The sequence below is a fragment of the Lathyrus oleraceus genome, chromosome 2 (assembly GCF_024323335.1).
Source record: "Lathyrus oleraceus cultivar Zhongwan6 chromosome 2, CAAS_Psat_ZW6_1.0, whole genome shotgun sequence".
Taxonomy (NCBI): domain Eukaryota; kingdom Viridiplantae; phylum Streptophyta; class Magnoliopsida; order Fabales; family Fabaceae; genus Lathyrus; species Lathyrus oleraceus.
In genome coordinates this window covers 349,556,639-349,570,969 of record NC_066580.1, presented here as the reverse complement: position 1 = coordinate 349,570,969, position 14,331 = coordinate 349,556,639, and the positions used below count along the sequence as shown (strand labels likewise).

The window sequence follows — 14,331 nt, the reverse complement described above, 5'->3', positions numbered from 1 at the left end:
ACCCTCTCTCCGGTAGAGACTACATCAGCAAAGTTGGAGGCATTGCAACCCACCAGGCGCTCCAAATAAGGTCCGGGCAGAGTGTTCATGGACATGTTAGCCATTTCCTTCTCCAACATAGGAGGTTGAACACGGGAAGCTGTCTCCCTCCAGCGTTGAGTGTATTCCCTGAAGCACTCATTGCCTTTAAGAGACATATTCTGAAGTTGAGTTCTATCCAGAGCCATGTCTACATTATATTGACAATGCTTCACGAAAGCCTCAGCCAAATCCCTCCAGCAGCGGATGTGGGCTCTGTCCTGCCTCATATACCATTCCAAGGATGCCCTAGCTAGGCTATCCTGGAAAAAGTACATAAGCAACTTTTCATCGTCAGAGTATGCAACCATTTTACGGAAGTAGGCTTGCACATGGGTCTTTGGGCAAGAGTTGCCACTGTATTTGTCAAATATCGGGACCTTGAATTTCGGTGGCACCCTCACGCTTGGGACCAATCCCAAGTCGGCAACGTCTACTCCCAGAGGATTCTGTCCTTCCACTGCCTTCAACCTCTCTTCCAGTCTTCGAAACATAGGGTCCATACCATGACTCATTCCAAAGTCTTCCTGAAGCAAGGGGAACTGATCCTCCTGGTCATCATGGACGGGTTGTTGACCGGAGGCGACATGTAGGATCGGGGTAGGCCCCAGTCCACTAGGTCCGTTAACCTCTCCAGCTGGAGGATCTGCCAACGTCTCTGGTTGAGTAGTGGCGGGATTCCTCTTCATCATCTTCCTGAGCTCTTGCTGTCCCTGAGCCACCCCTTGAACCACATCCATGAATTGGTTCGTGCGGATCTTCATCTCGGCGAGCTCTTCTTGTAGGCTTTCCATTGCTCTCTGGTGGTTTCTGCGGGTACCGTACCGGTGAATGCCTGAGTCAGCTATCCTGCTAGTGGAACAACAAATAATATGAGAACACCGCAGCGGTACCTGTTATGCAAGATATGCAAATGAACATGTAAATGCAATGACACATTTATCGATTCCAAAGGGTATTCTACCCCCTTGATTCCAGTCTCACGCAAGAATACCGAGTCGTAGATAAGCTTCGAAGATCAAGATACAATATGGAAAACAATCATATAAATGAGTTCGCGAAGGGAAACGACCTTAGCCAATAGTACATAAAAAAGGATCTCCACAACAAGCCTGTGGATCATCACTACAATATAATAAGTAAAGAGAGGAATAAAAACTCAGGAATCAGCCTCCTGTATACAACCCATAAGGACTGCTCCTTACTTCAGCCAGTAGTGCCACTATGTCAGGACGATCTGGAGATTCTGTCAAACACCGGATAAGCAGATTCCTTTTGTGAATAACTCCATCCAACTCGTTGATGTGCTCTCTGTAGTAATTCCCATCATCTTCTCTGAATACCTCTTCAAGTCTGTTCTTCAAACCTGCCAGCACTTTGAGTTCCTCAATCTGTCCTTGAGCTTTGTTGAACTGATCTGTGATATAACCATTGGTTGAACGGGCGCATAGAAGTTCATTGTTCTTCTCCTTCAGCAAAATCTTCAACTTCTCCATCTGACCAGTCAATTGGACCACCGTCTCCTTCTCTTTTGCCTTCCGAGAAGCTAAAAATGTATCCCATTGCTCTTGCCAACCAGCTAACTTACCATGAGCATCTGCTAACTGCTGTTTGACTCGCCTCAACTCAGAACTGGATGATCTCAAGGCTTCGTCTGTCTTCCTGAAGAAATCCACCCCCACAACTAATTTCCTCTCTGCTTCCCCTTGCAATCTGACGGCTTCCCTCTTCTGATATTCCGCCTCATGGAATTGATGTATACAGTCTTGCAGCTTCACACTTAACTCCGAGTTTTCAGATTGAAGCTCCTCCATGGCATTTTTCAATTTGTCATACTCTTCTCGGTTCACCATTGTTGACTGCTCAGGAGTAGGTGGATACAAAGGTTCCTCAATAGGAAATGGCAGACCAAACTCTTCGACTCTTCCTTGAAGCCAATCTTCATACTGAGGGTAAGTCCTGCAATCTCCTTTTCTAAGAACAGTCCTTCCTCTCTTGATCACCTTGAGCCAAGCCTCAGCTGCCTTACGGGATACAGTCAGATTAGATGAAGAATGGAAAAACAGAGATTCTTCCACATCCTTTTCCAAAGGCGGAGTTCTTAAAGCATATCCAAACTGTCTGACTACCAGAGAAGGATTGTAGTTGATACCTCCTCTTCTTCCTACCAACGGTACATTCGGGAAGTTCCCACAACTGTGAATAATATCCTCCCCAAGCAAGCCCCGGTCTGACCACCAAGAAATATCTTTAGCTCTTATCCCCATCAGTCTCTTCGACCAACTCAACGAGTCCTTGACATCAAAGAACGCTCCTGACTTGGGTAGGTGGGAACTGAACCACTTATAAAATAAAGGCGCACAACAATTCACCAATCCTCCTTTTCTATTCTCATTCCTGTGATGCACTGAATGAAAGAAATCTCCCAACAAGGTCGGCACTGGATTTCCCAACACGAAGAGGCGTATGGCGTCTACATCCACAAATTTTGCCACATTAGGAAACAGGACAATCCCATACACACAAAGAGCCAACACAGCATTGAAACCCCTCTGGTCACCATCTTCAAGCTTTTTCTTTGCTTCTCCCAGTAAGAAACTCAGATGAAAACCATTAACTTCTCCCTTCTGACACATATTAGCCTTCAAGATTGATTCCTCCAAATATGTGGTTAAAGTAACCATGCTGAGATCGGGCAGAAACTCGGAACTGTAGAATAGCAACTGCGGCTTGATAGGAATTCTGAGAAAACTAGCAACCTCCTCCAAAGTAGGGACCAGAATGTAATCCGGGAATATGAAACACCTCAATGGAGGATCATAGAACTACAACAATGTAAAGAGAGCATCGTGTTGATCTTTGGAAAGAACCGTGACGAAACTTAGAATCAAACCGTAATCCTTTCGGAATCCTTCTAGAGAATCAGGATCCATTAACTTCATCAGTTGTTGAATAGGCTCCAAACAGACCACAGGAAACTTGTAGGCAACATGTCTCTTTCTGCCAATATCCATCTTAAGAGAACCAGAGAAACCCCGACCAGAATCAAGAGGAAGATGTAAACCCCCCTAGAAATAGATAAACATGTGTTAAATGATATAAATGTAAAATGATGTGATGCAATGATGTGACATGGGAATCAAGATTGTTGTATCTGCTTGAACATCTGTCGGATTGCACTGTCTAAAGAGAAACCCACTGAAGAATATAATACAAGATCAAAGCTTTGCTCCAGAAAACCGGGTTGGTTGGAGGTTAAGGTTTCCTGAATTTAGCCCGCCCCTCACTGGTAGGTTCTAAGAACAGAAGTTTGTCAACTTCGGCCCTTTGGTCGAGAATAATACGTTTACCACTGAAGGTTTGGCATTATTACGGGATAAAAGACCTCCCCTGACTCCCCTCAACAAGACATCCTAATAGCAAGTTCCCAGTCTCGGGGTCCTCGGATTGATCAGCGAGAATGCACCCACCAGAGCTAACATAATCACGTCTCGGAGGAGAGGCCTCGACTGAGTTCTCGGGAAATGGTCACCAGAGTCGACGATTTCTAGAGGAACATCAGCCGTTATGGAACACCCATAGGACAGAGTATATCCAAAAGAAACCTCGTCTGGATGTGGGTCTTCATGAACGACTTAACGTAGCAACACGCCACGCAAGCCTCATGACTATCCACTCTAAAACCTGTGTGTACACTCAAGCTTGGGTAATGGGCTTATCTCTCATAAAACACCCCATCCCAACAAACAAACAAACCAACAGCAGAGCCAACAGATACAACAATGATATGTACGCAATGCAATGAAGCAGGTAAATGCTGAAAAATAAATAACTATACAAAAGAATGAACACCCAATAAACAAACAACCTACAAAAGCTAGGAGGGACTCGCTCAGGGAAACCAGGGTCCCCGGCAGAGTCGCCAGCTGTCGCAACCTGAAAAAGGAGATGCGAAAAAATAACCGGCGAGAAAGAAATGACAGAAGAGTCGCCACCGTGCGTTATTTATCCCAAAGGAGGGAAAGGAAACGCTGAAAGTAAACTTGGAAAAGGGAAAGGAAAAGACAAGGTCTCGCAACCAAATCTTGGGTTCGGGAGTCGATTATGCGAAGGGAAGTTATTAGCACCCCTACGCATCCATAGTACTCTACAGGATCCACTCTTGTTGTTCTTGTCTAAAGGGAGTGGGTTTATCTAATGTACTATCTACTAAAAGAAGGGTCAAAAGAAAATGACTCGCACGGATGTCACATCCACTGCATACGTATCTCATCTGAATATGAGAATCAGAGTCTTCATAGCTCGGCTACCTATGGGTTAAAGAGGAGTGTGCTCGCTAAGACATCATGTCTTATGCCTACGTATCTCATCTGGAATGAGAATCAGAGCAAACCGTAGTTCGGCTAACTACGGGTTAAGGGTTGTGTTTTTTAGTTGAACGACGTTACTACGCAATCTACCAGATGCTCGACCTTTGGAGACTTACTCGCCTGTAGTAGAAGGAGTTAACGTGTTCTTAGGAGAAGAAAAATCAATGAGTTTGTTTGTGTTTTAGGAATGCTCATGCAAAAAAGGAAGTCCTAGACGAAGGAACAATGCTACCTTAATTGACATGCAAACGAGAGACTATACGAAGCCTAGCAATCCTATGGGGAGACGATCACACCATACAAAACAAACATGCATAAAGTAAAATTCCAACAAGGGGGTTCAAACATATATGGGTAGGGCTTTAGTCAAGAGGGGTCATATCAACCTCGACAAACAAGCCATGGAATAGGTAATCAAATGAGCTCTTAACCACTGACATTGAACGTCAGGGTGAGCAGATCAAAAGGGTAATGAGGATAAGACCTCATAGCTCTTAACCCTGGACAGGGTGAGCTCATGACAAAAAGTGGGGATTCAGAAAGGTGGAACCCTCTCCACTGACTGACCGGACAAAAGATCTTGGGCTTTTGTTCTGAAGCATCGACACGTAGTGCGAGCATAAAGAATGACACACTGAATAACGGGGGATTGATTACTAATCCCTTTTATCCGTCAATTGCCTCTTCAGGGGGGTCTTTAGCACTGATGCCTCTTCTTGGAGGTCTTTGGGCACAAAAGTAAACAAACAAAAGAAAACATTGCCTCCTATTGAGGTCTTCCAACTAAGAAAGCGGTAAAATGCGGGAAAGATAAAGGATCAAGAGATCTACCACACGGATAAAGATCCGAAGTAATAACAGCTAAAGAAATAAGAAACCCAGAGATCTCTCGAGTTGGCACCATCAAAGAAAGCAAGTCAATACAGGTAATCAGAATAAATCTCCAAATGGTATCCCACAAATAAAGTGGAATGCCAAGCAAGCTATCCTTTCAGGAGTCATGTGAGCCCTCACAAAAAACTCAACAAACAGGTTAGAGTGACAAGATGGGGTGCAATCAAGAGTTGCCCCAAATCAAAATGTAACCACATGAATCATGCCATTAAAATTCACAAAAAGAGCTCACAAAAAGCAACCAAGTGTAGGAGGCATAAACCCCATAATACCTCATACATTCAGAAATTTCAGGTTGAAAGTATAAAGTAGTGGAAATAGGGCATACCTGATTGGGGAGGATCGATTGAAATTGAATTGCACCGTTGGCTTTGTAGAATAATCTTAGGGTTTATATGAGAGGGAATTGGTTCTTTGCAGATGAGTTCCCTTCAGTCTCTAGAGGTTGCTCTGAATTAGTTAGAATCTCTCTAGGGTTTTTCCACTGAATTTTTTTAGAATTTATAACCTGATTTTCATGGCTTTGTGGGCTCAAATGAGAGAGGTCCAAGTCCAAGATTTTTCTGTTATATTTTATTTATTTATTTATTTTATTTTATTTTATTTTTTATTTTATTTTTTTCATTTTATTTTATTTTTTTCATTTTATTTTATTTTATTTTTTTTTATTTTATTTTATTATTATTATTATTTTTTTATTATTATTATTATTATTTTTTTTTTATTTTTTTTATTTTCAAAACGCGTGGGCTTCGCCTAGCGAGCATGATAGTTCAAGAAATTCCTCTGAGCGTAGGTGATTCTGGTGGCTTTTCTTGGGACTCACTAGGCGACCCATTCTGCTCGTCTAGCGAGCATGACAACTCATGAACAAACTTTTTCTCCTTCAAGATTAATGTTTTGACTGATGAATAGACCCCATTTGAACATGTTGGAAGTATCTCAAGCCATTTCCTTGTGTTGACTGATCACCCACAAAGTGTCTTGGATGATATTCAAGCTTCTTGGATCTAATTCCGATTGACATGATGAAATGCAATATGAAATGATAAATGACCTAAAAATGAATGCATGAATGAGGGGGACAAATTTTGAGGTATTACAACTATAATGCCCTACATGGACCGTTTATGGGTCACCGAATCAGTCTTCCGAGTTGTTTTTTTGAATGTCGAATGTGTTACTGCTTTTTTGTGAGTTTGGCGAGTTAAAGTGACGTGTTAATATTATTGGAACAAATGAATACTATTAGAGTGTTTTGTATAATTATATGTTGTTTAAATTAGTTACATGTAGATTTGGAGAAGTGTAGTTTAAATAAAAACTATTTTGATGGCCTTATTAGGCAATGTTTACGGTTCTAAGAGGAACCAGCGGCGATTATTGAACTTATATGTTGTTGTTGCATATAATGCATCATGTGTGTTTGAGTTAGGCGTACGAACATTGGTCCAGTGGCACGTTACTGGTTCAGAAGAGGGGATCAGTGATGAGTATGAGTTTGAAGAGGAATCGGGTTCGAAGGCCAACCAATGGCGAGTGGATGAAATCGGTAATATAACTATGTTTCGCACCATAAAAAATACAGAGTCTCCATCAAACTTTATTTATTCCAAAGGAAAGGGAAAATATAAATAAAATTAATAAAATAAAAGAAGATGGTCGTAGCCACCAAATTTGGGTTCAAGAGTCGGTTATGCAAGAGGAAGGTATTAACACCCCTCACACCCGTTGTACTCAACGGGAACCGTTTTAATTATTTTGTGCTGATGAGTGTTATTATCTAAAGGTTACCTGCTATTGAGGGAAAAATAGGTTTTAAATTAGTGTGCTCGCCAAGTATTCAAAATCATGTGCCGACGTATCCTTATAGTGCAATGAGAAAATCAAAGCTCTGTAGTTCGTGATAGAAAATACGGATGTGTTAGTTATTTTTAGTGGAAGATGTTAATGTTCATGTTCTAGCAGTTAAACATTGCCGGCATGCTCACGCAAGGGAGACTTAAGAATTTGTTTGTTTATGGTAGAAGGGACCCGCTTGGGTCACATTCTAGCAGTTAAACGTAGCTTGGATGCTCCCGCATGGGAGGCTTAAGCGTTATTTGTATTGTGGTAGAATGGAAATGACATGTCCCTTGTGAAAGGTTTGAATTTCCCCCTAAGTTGGAGAATTGGATTTGATGGGTTATGATTGATTTTAAGAGTGGGAGACAAGTATCATACCACGAGCTAAGTACGGCCGACAATCCAAGTACTTGGGAGCTGAAAGAACAAATGCATTCTAACCTCTCTTTTTCATCCTGAAAGTTTTTGTTTATGAATATTGTAAGGCGAGTTTAATTGCCGGTACTTAGAGGGAGATAAGAATCTAATCACATGTTAAGTATGAGCGACAATCAGAATACTCGGGAGCTGGAAGGACAATTGCATCCTGACCTCTCTTTTTCTCCCTATGAGGATCGAATTAAACCCGTTTATTTTAAGTGTTTTGAATGGAAGACAATTGTTGGGCCACAAGCCAAGGATGGTCAACAACCTAAATATTTGAGAAATGGCGTGTACAAGTATGTACACCCCATCTTTTTTCATCCAGTTTATTGTAAAAATGTTTTGAAAATGACTTGATATTGGATCAAGTGTTTGCGGTTGACTATGAAAATCATGTGAATTAAATGGAAGAGGTACTTGATCTTGGATCAAGCAATCTAATTTCATTTCATTAAATTTGATTTGGAAAAAAACACTTGACATTGGATCAAGTTTATTTTTGTTCTTTTGAAAAAAAAGGTTCTTTTTTAGGTCGTTTTTGTTATTTCTATGTTAATAAACGAGTGAGGAAAACAATAAAATGGAAAGCGGTAAAATTGTTACACTTTCATGGGAGTGGAATGCATTTTCCCAAAATGGGGGATAATCATACACCATGAAAAATTAAACCATGGACACATAAGAATCATTGAAGGGAAAAAAGCAATTCAAACAACAAATCAATAACCATCATTCATGCATGCAATCAATAGTAAAGGCAAAGGATTTAATTTCTAATGAGTTATAATTAAAAAATAATTTCTAATACTAATCCTAATTAATTTCTAATTAAAGTATAATGGGAATTATCTTGATTATTTATTTTTCAAAGTGTTTTTAAAGTGGCTAAAATCAACCAAAGTCCAATTAAATTCTAATTGCTAAACATCAAAATAAAATGTATGTATATGTGTTAAAAATGTGATTTAACAAAAATGATTAAAAGGTAGAAAAAGGATTGAAATAAAAAAGAAAAAAAAACAAATTAACTAAAAAAATAAGCAGGGGATGCAGAGTGCCAACAGGGTGTGAAGCCTGGTAATTGGCGTTGGGCTTCATGGTGGAAAGCCCAATGTGAAGTTTACGTTGTTGTTTCAGAAAAAAGAGGTGTAGCGTGAAACTAGGGTGTGGGTGGGGTACTAAAGCATTGGGATCAATAGGAAGCCCAAAATATTATTTTGCTTCAAGGGAGGGGGTGTAACCAATAATTGGTATTGGACCCACCATGAAATGGAGATGTGAGGGTGAAGCAACCGAGATCACTCATTTCCTAATCCCCCATGTTCAGTTTCCTCTCAATCCAAATAAACCTCCTCATCTGAACCCTTGCTCCGTCACGCCGAAAACCACCTACGGCAGTGGCAAAGGTTCAAACCCTTCTAAACCTACCTCATTCTAACTGTCCATGATCCCTCTATCTCAATCCCAACTCAATTTCTTCTAATTTGTCACCATGATTCTAAATCGAGGCAGAAATGTCTGAACCCTAAAAAACCAAATATGTAATTAAATGGTGACTACGAGGGATATGAAGTCCAACCCTTAGGGGTTTTTCTCCATGGAAGCTAGGCTACATCGTGGCAGCTCTATTGAAGCAAAAATAAGGAGAAACTAAAATATACCTGCAAATTAGAAACGATGAAGATAAAGAAAAGAAAAGAAGACCAAAGGTAAGTAGCTTGATCCTTTAACTTTTGTTATTTCACAATAATTCTTCTTCTTCTTCTTCTTCTTGAACCCTAGTCTGCAGGAATGGAAAACTTATTATGGTTGTGGTTGATTGTTATTTATGTATGAGATTGAGAGAGTGGAGAAAAAGATGCAGAGAGATTGAGAGATTCAGAGAGAATGAATTGAGAGTGATGGTTTTTCTGTAGAATGTGATAATGTGATCCTCACCAATGATTGAAGAGTAAGAGGATTATATAGAGGATGAATCTTAACTAATTCAGGCAATGAAATTGGGTAGAGTTTGTTATCAGTTATGTTAGTTGTTTTAGTTTGTGAATTGAAAGAGAAAATTAGTTAGATTTAGTTAACTCTATTAATCTTTGTTAGAGTTTGTTAGAAGTTGAATCAGTTAGTTCGAATATTCTGTTAGTTTGGTTTATTAAATTAGTTATGGACTTGAATAGGAACGAAGAAGTTTGTTTGACATGTGTTTTGTTGAACTCAATTGGTGAATTTAGTTGTAGTTAGCATCACGATTAATTATAACTAACTATTATTAGTGATTATTAGAATGTTAGGATTAGTAAATGAAGAATAGAGTTAGTTAGTATAGTGAAATCATTTAGGTTAGTTTGATTTAGACCTTGATAGATAATTAAAATTATGGATTGTAGGTTAGTTAACTTACTATTAAATTCTGTTAGTGTTGAGCATATTAGGTTTGAAAGTTAGTGTTAGTTAACTTGAAACTTTTGCTTAAAACTGTTAGTATGATGAGCTCATTTAATGAATTTCCTACTACATTGCAAATGTTCGAATCAATCTCAGTATGAACTGGATTGAAGTTAGTTGGTTGTCATGCTTAGTGTTTAGGAAAATGAACTTGCTAAGATGCCTTAGTGATATTGTTATGACTTAGTGCCCTGTCATGAAGACTGACTTGAAAAAGCTAGTGATTAGGAATTTGATACTCATTGAGTTGTTGAATGCAAGGTTTAGTTGGTTTGAGTTGTCATGAATTTGAAATTGAATTAAAATGCCATGTTATTATTGATGTGCTAAATTGCGATGCTTGTTATATTATGATGCATGCTTGCAATGATGTTGGACACTAGTTGTAGTTAGTTGACTGGGGAAATGTTAGGCTTGCTAGTGAAGCAGCTAGTTAATTCCTACTAGTTTAAAAAACAAATTCTACAAAATTAGTGATGGGTGAATACTAGTTAGAATGATTGTATTGGACTCAATTAATAATACTACCTCATGGATTCAACAACTAGGACTTAGTGTATTTTTAAAGTGTGCCTGAATTATTATGGTTATTGGATGCATTGTAGTTTGAAATAAGGATAAAAGTTATGTTAACCTCATGTATGCTAACTGTATGTTATGCTATGAAGTCAAGTTATGCATATGAGATTAATGAACTTCTTGAATTTGTTAGCTATGTATGTTAACTATAAAGAAAATGATGCAGGCTGTTTTGGATTGGATGGTGTTGAACTTTGTATGAAGTGTGATGATGTTTGGACTTGAATTGGATGCACTGTCTAGGCTTAGTTATGTTGCTGACATGCTTTGGTTTTGTAGGGATAATGTGAATTATATTTTTGTCATTATTGTAGGTCTGGCACACTCATTGCAGGCCTTGGATGGTGCAACTTTGGTCATGAAGTCAAGGCATGGTTTGGCCTGAAGTTTTAGCATGGCATGGTATAAGGCACAAGTTTGAGCATAGTGCAACTTTGGCCTATATGGAAATTGTGCAACATGAAGATATATGATCATGGTGAAGTTGGCTTGGTGATTTAGCATGAAGTAGGTTTAGGATAGAAATTTTTACTTTGGTCAACTATTTGATCAAAAAGTCAACACTTTACCAAGCTCAATTCTTGGTCAAAATATGTAAAATTGTGTGGAATTTGGTTTTGAATTTCTTGTAATGAAGTGTTTGATGTTTTTGTAATGAAATGGATCTTGAATGGTGTATGTAACTCGCATTCTAAGAAACACACGTTTCCCTCCAAATCGCACTTGAATATTTGAAATTGAATTACACTTGAATGCTTTGAATAAAACTTGACCTATTGCAATGAATATGAATCTTGAAGCTTGACTATGAATCCCAATACCTTGTATTGAATCCACACCAAACACATAATGGACTAGTGTAATGAACAAGCCCATAAAGAGATTAATCAGTCAAAATCAATCTTTCATGGTTGACCAAGTAAACCTGTAATCCATAATCAAATACAATACCATGATGCAAACCACATGATCCATAGGTGCCAAATATCAAGAATTATGGTTCCATGGATTTAAATCAAGAGAATTGGTCATCACTAGTCAATGTATTATCAAGATGCCCTAGATTTGGCTCTCAAGGAAACCCTAGCTCCATGTTGGTCATAAACATCAAAAGGCCTTTGAATAAACGATGCTTACTTCAAAAATGCAATGGTAAAATGAATGTTTTATGATGCAAATGAATATGAATATGAACCATATACCAAAACTCATATGAAAAGCGGAAATAAGGTAGGGAAAATTTTAGGGTATGACACCTGCCTCTATTTAATCTTCTTGGACGTGAAGGTATGAATAGCAACGAATATCTGACATTCGAGGTAGAAGAGGATTAAATATCATAATATCCAAAAAAATTGTTCGTTAAGAATGAAGTGGATGTAATGTAAGAAGGATAAGTGTTTCTTAGGATATGGAATGCCAAATAGGCTTTTGTAGGGTCATCTGTTGGGGATCGACTGAAATATTATGTTGGGGAAATAAATCAGTTGCAAGAGAAATATTTGATATGCATGATATGTGATATGTGAAAAGTATGTTTGATTTTTCATGATGCATGAAGCTATGTATGCTATGAAGCAATGTGGGTTATTAAGGAAGAGACTATTCTAGTGTAGGGGCAGACCTTGATTCCCCGACCTTTGATAACTGAACCAGAAATTTTATGCTTCGAAGAGAAGAGATATATGTGATTGTTAGTGATGATTTTTGTTTTGCCTCCATTGATGAGCTTTGGCAAGTATTGGTAGCTGAGATATTCACGCCGAGCTCCACAAAGGTAAAGATTGATTATGTACTTGTAATAGGTGAGCCTAAAGAGTGTAGAAAAAATCTATAAAAGGTCTTGAAAATGATTTTCTAGTCGGGAACTGGGCTTTGGAATTATTTTCCAGACGGGAGTTGGACTTTGAAATTATTTTCCAGACGAGAATTAGATTTTGAAATGTTTTTCCAGATGGGAACTAGACTTTGAATTGGTTTGCCAGACGAGAACTAGGTTTTGACATGATTTTCCAGACGGGAACTGGGCTTTGAAATGATTTGCCAGACGAGAACTGGACTTTGAAATGATTTTCCAGACGGGAACTAGGCTTTGAAATGTTTGGCCATACGAGAACCGAGCTTTGAAATGTTTGCCAGACGGGAACTAGAATTTGAAATGGTTTGCCATAAAGTAATTAGTCTTTGAGATGTTTTGTCAGACATGAACTGGACTTTGAAAAGATTTTCTATACGGGAACTGGACTTTGAAATATTGGCTAGATGGGAATTGGGCTTTGAAATGTTTGAAAAGAAGGGAGTTGGGCTTTGAAATGGTTTTCCAGACGGGAACTGGACTTTGAAATGATTTTTCAGACGGGAACTGGACTTTGAAATGATTTGCCAAACAAGAACTGGATTTTGAAATGATTTTCCAGATGGAAACTTGACTTTGACATGATTTTCCAAACGGGAACTCGACTTTGACATGATTTGCCAAACGAGAACTAGAATTTGACATGATTTTTCCATACGGGAATTGGATTTTGACATGATTTACCAGATAGGAACTGGGCTTTGAATTAACTGTCAGAGGGGAACTGCCTGCCAGATGGGAACTGGTTTTTGGAATGATTTTCCATACGGTAAATGACTACCAGACGACAACTTGATTTCGAAATGACTGGCCAGATGGGAACTGGATTTTGAAAGGAATGACCAGACGTTAACTGGCTACCAGATAGGAATTGGATTTTGGAAGGAATGGCCAGACGGGATCTGGCTACTAGACAGGGACTGGATTTTAAAAAGAAGGGCAAGATGAGAACTGGATTTTGAAATGATTGGCCATACGGGAATTATCTACTAGACGAGAACTAGATTTTTGAAAAGAAAGGCCAAAAGGGAATTGGCTACTAGACGCGAACTGGATTTTGAGATGATTTTCTAGAAGGGGAACAAGATTTTTGAAAAGAAAGGCCAGACGAGAACTGGCTACCAGACGAGAACAGGATTTTGAAAAGATCAGCCAGACGGGAACTGGATTTTAAAAAGAAATGTCAGACGGGAATTAGCTACTAGACGAGAAATGGATTTTGAAAAGAAAGGCCAGACGAAAACTAGCTACCAGACGGGAACTGGATTTTGAAAAGATCTTCCAAACAGGAACTGACTCCAAGGTGATTTGCCATACGGGAACTGGACTTTGACATAATTGGCAAGACGGGAACTGGGCTTCGAAAGAGTGTCAACTACAGTTGGACTTTATGGGGAACTTGTTGGGAATATCAACTCGGAATATGTATGTGTAATAATCTCTTCGGAGGTACATTATTATGGGATCCTTCGTGCAAGGTACCAAATATGGCTTATGCTTTGTATGCATGTTTAAATTTGTATGAATTAATGCTCCATCTTAATGGATATGCTACGCGTTTTTAGAGATGCAATGCTATGTAATGATAACTATATGCAGAATGCATGTATAATTGAGCTTTGTGGTATACCAAGCAAGGTGGGATTTTAGATAGGTCAAGCAATGTTGGGCTTTAGAGAGGTGCCAAGTACTATTGGGCTTTGAGATATTCCAAGCAAGTTGGGCTTTAGGGAGGTGCCAAGTATGATTGAGCTTTGAGAGACGCCAAGCAAGTTGGGCTTTAGGGAGGCCAAGTGAAGTTGGGCTTTATGGAGATGCTAAGTGGGGTTGGGCTTTAAGGAGGTG

The 14,331-nt window shown here is 39.1% G+C and overlaps 1 long non-coding RNA gene across 1 annotated transcript; it reads left to right on the top strand.

Moving 5' to 3' along the window:
* Window positions 1–8,846: 8,846 nt before the first annotated feature.
* LOC127121410 (uncharacterized) lies at window positions 8,847–11,309 on the top strand. Its single transcript, XR_007803442.1, has 2 exons — window positions 8,847–9,319; window positions 10,946–11,309. It is a non-coding gene; the product is annotated as an uncharacterized LOC127121410 (long non-coding RNA).
* Window positions 11,310–14,331: the final 3,022 nt, after the last annotated feature.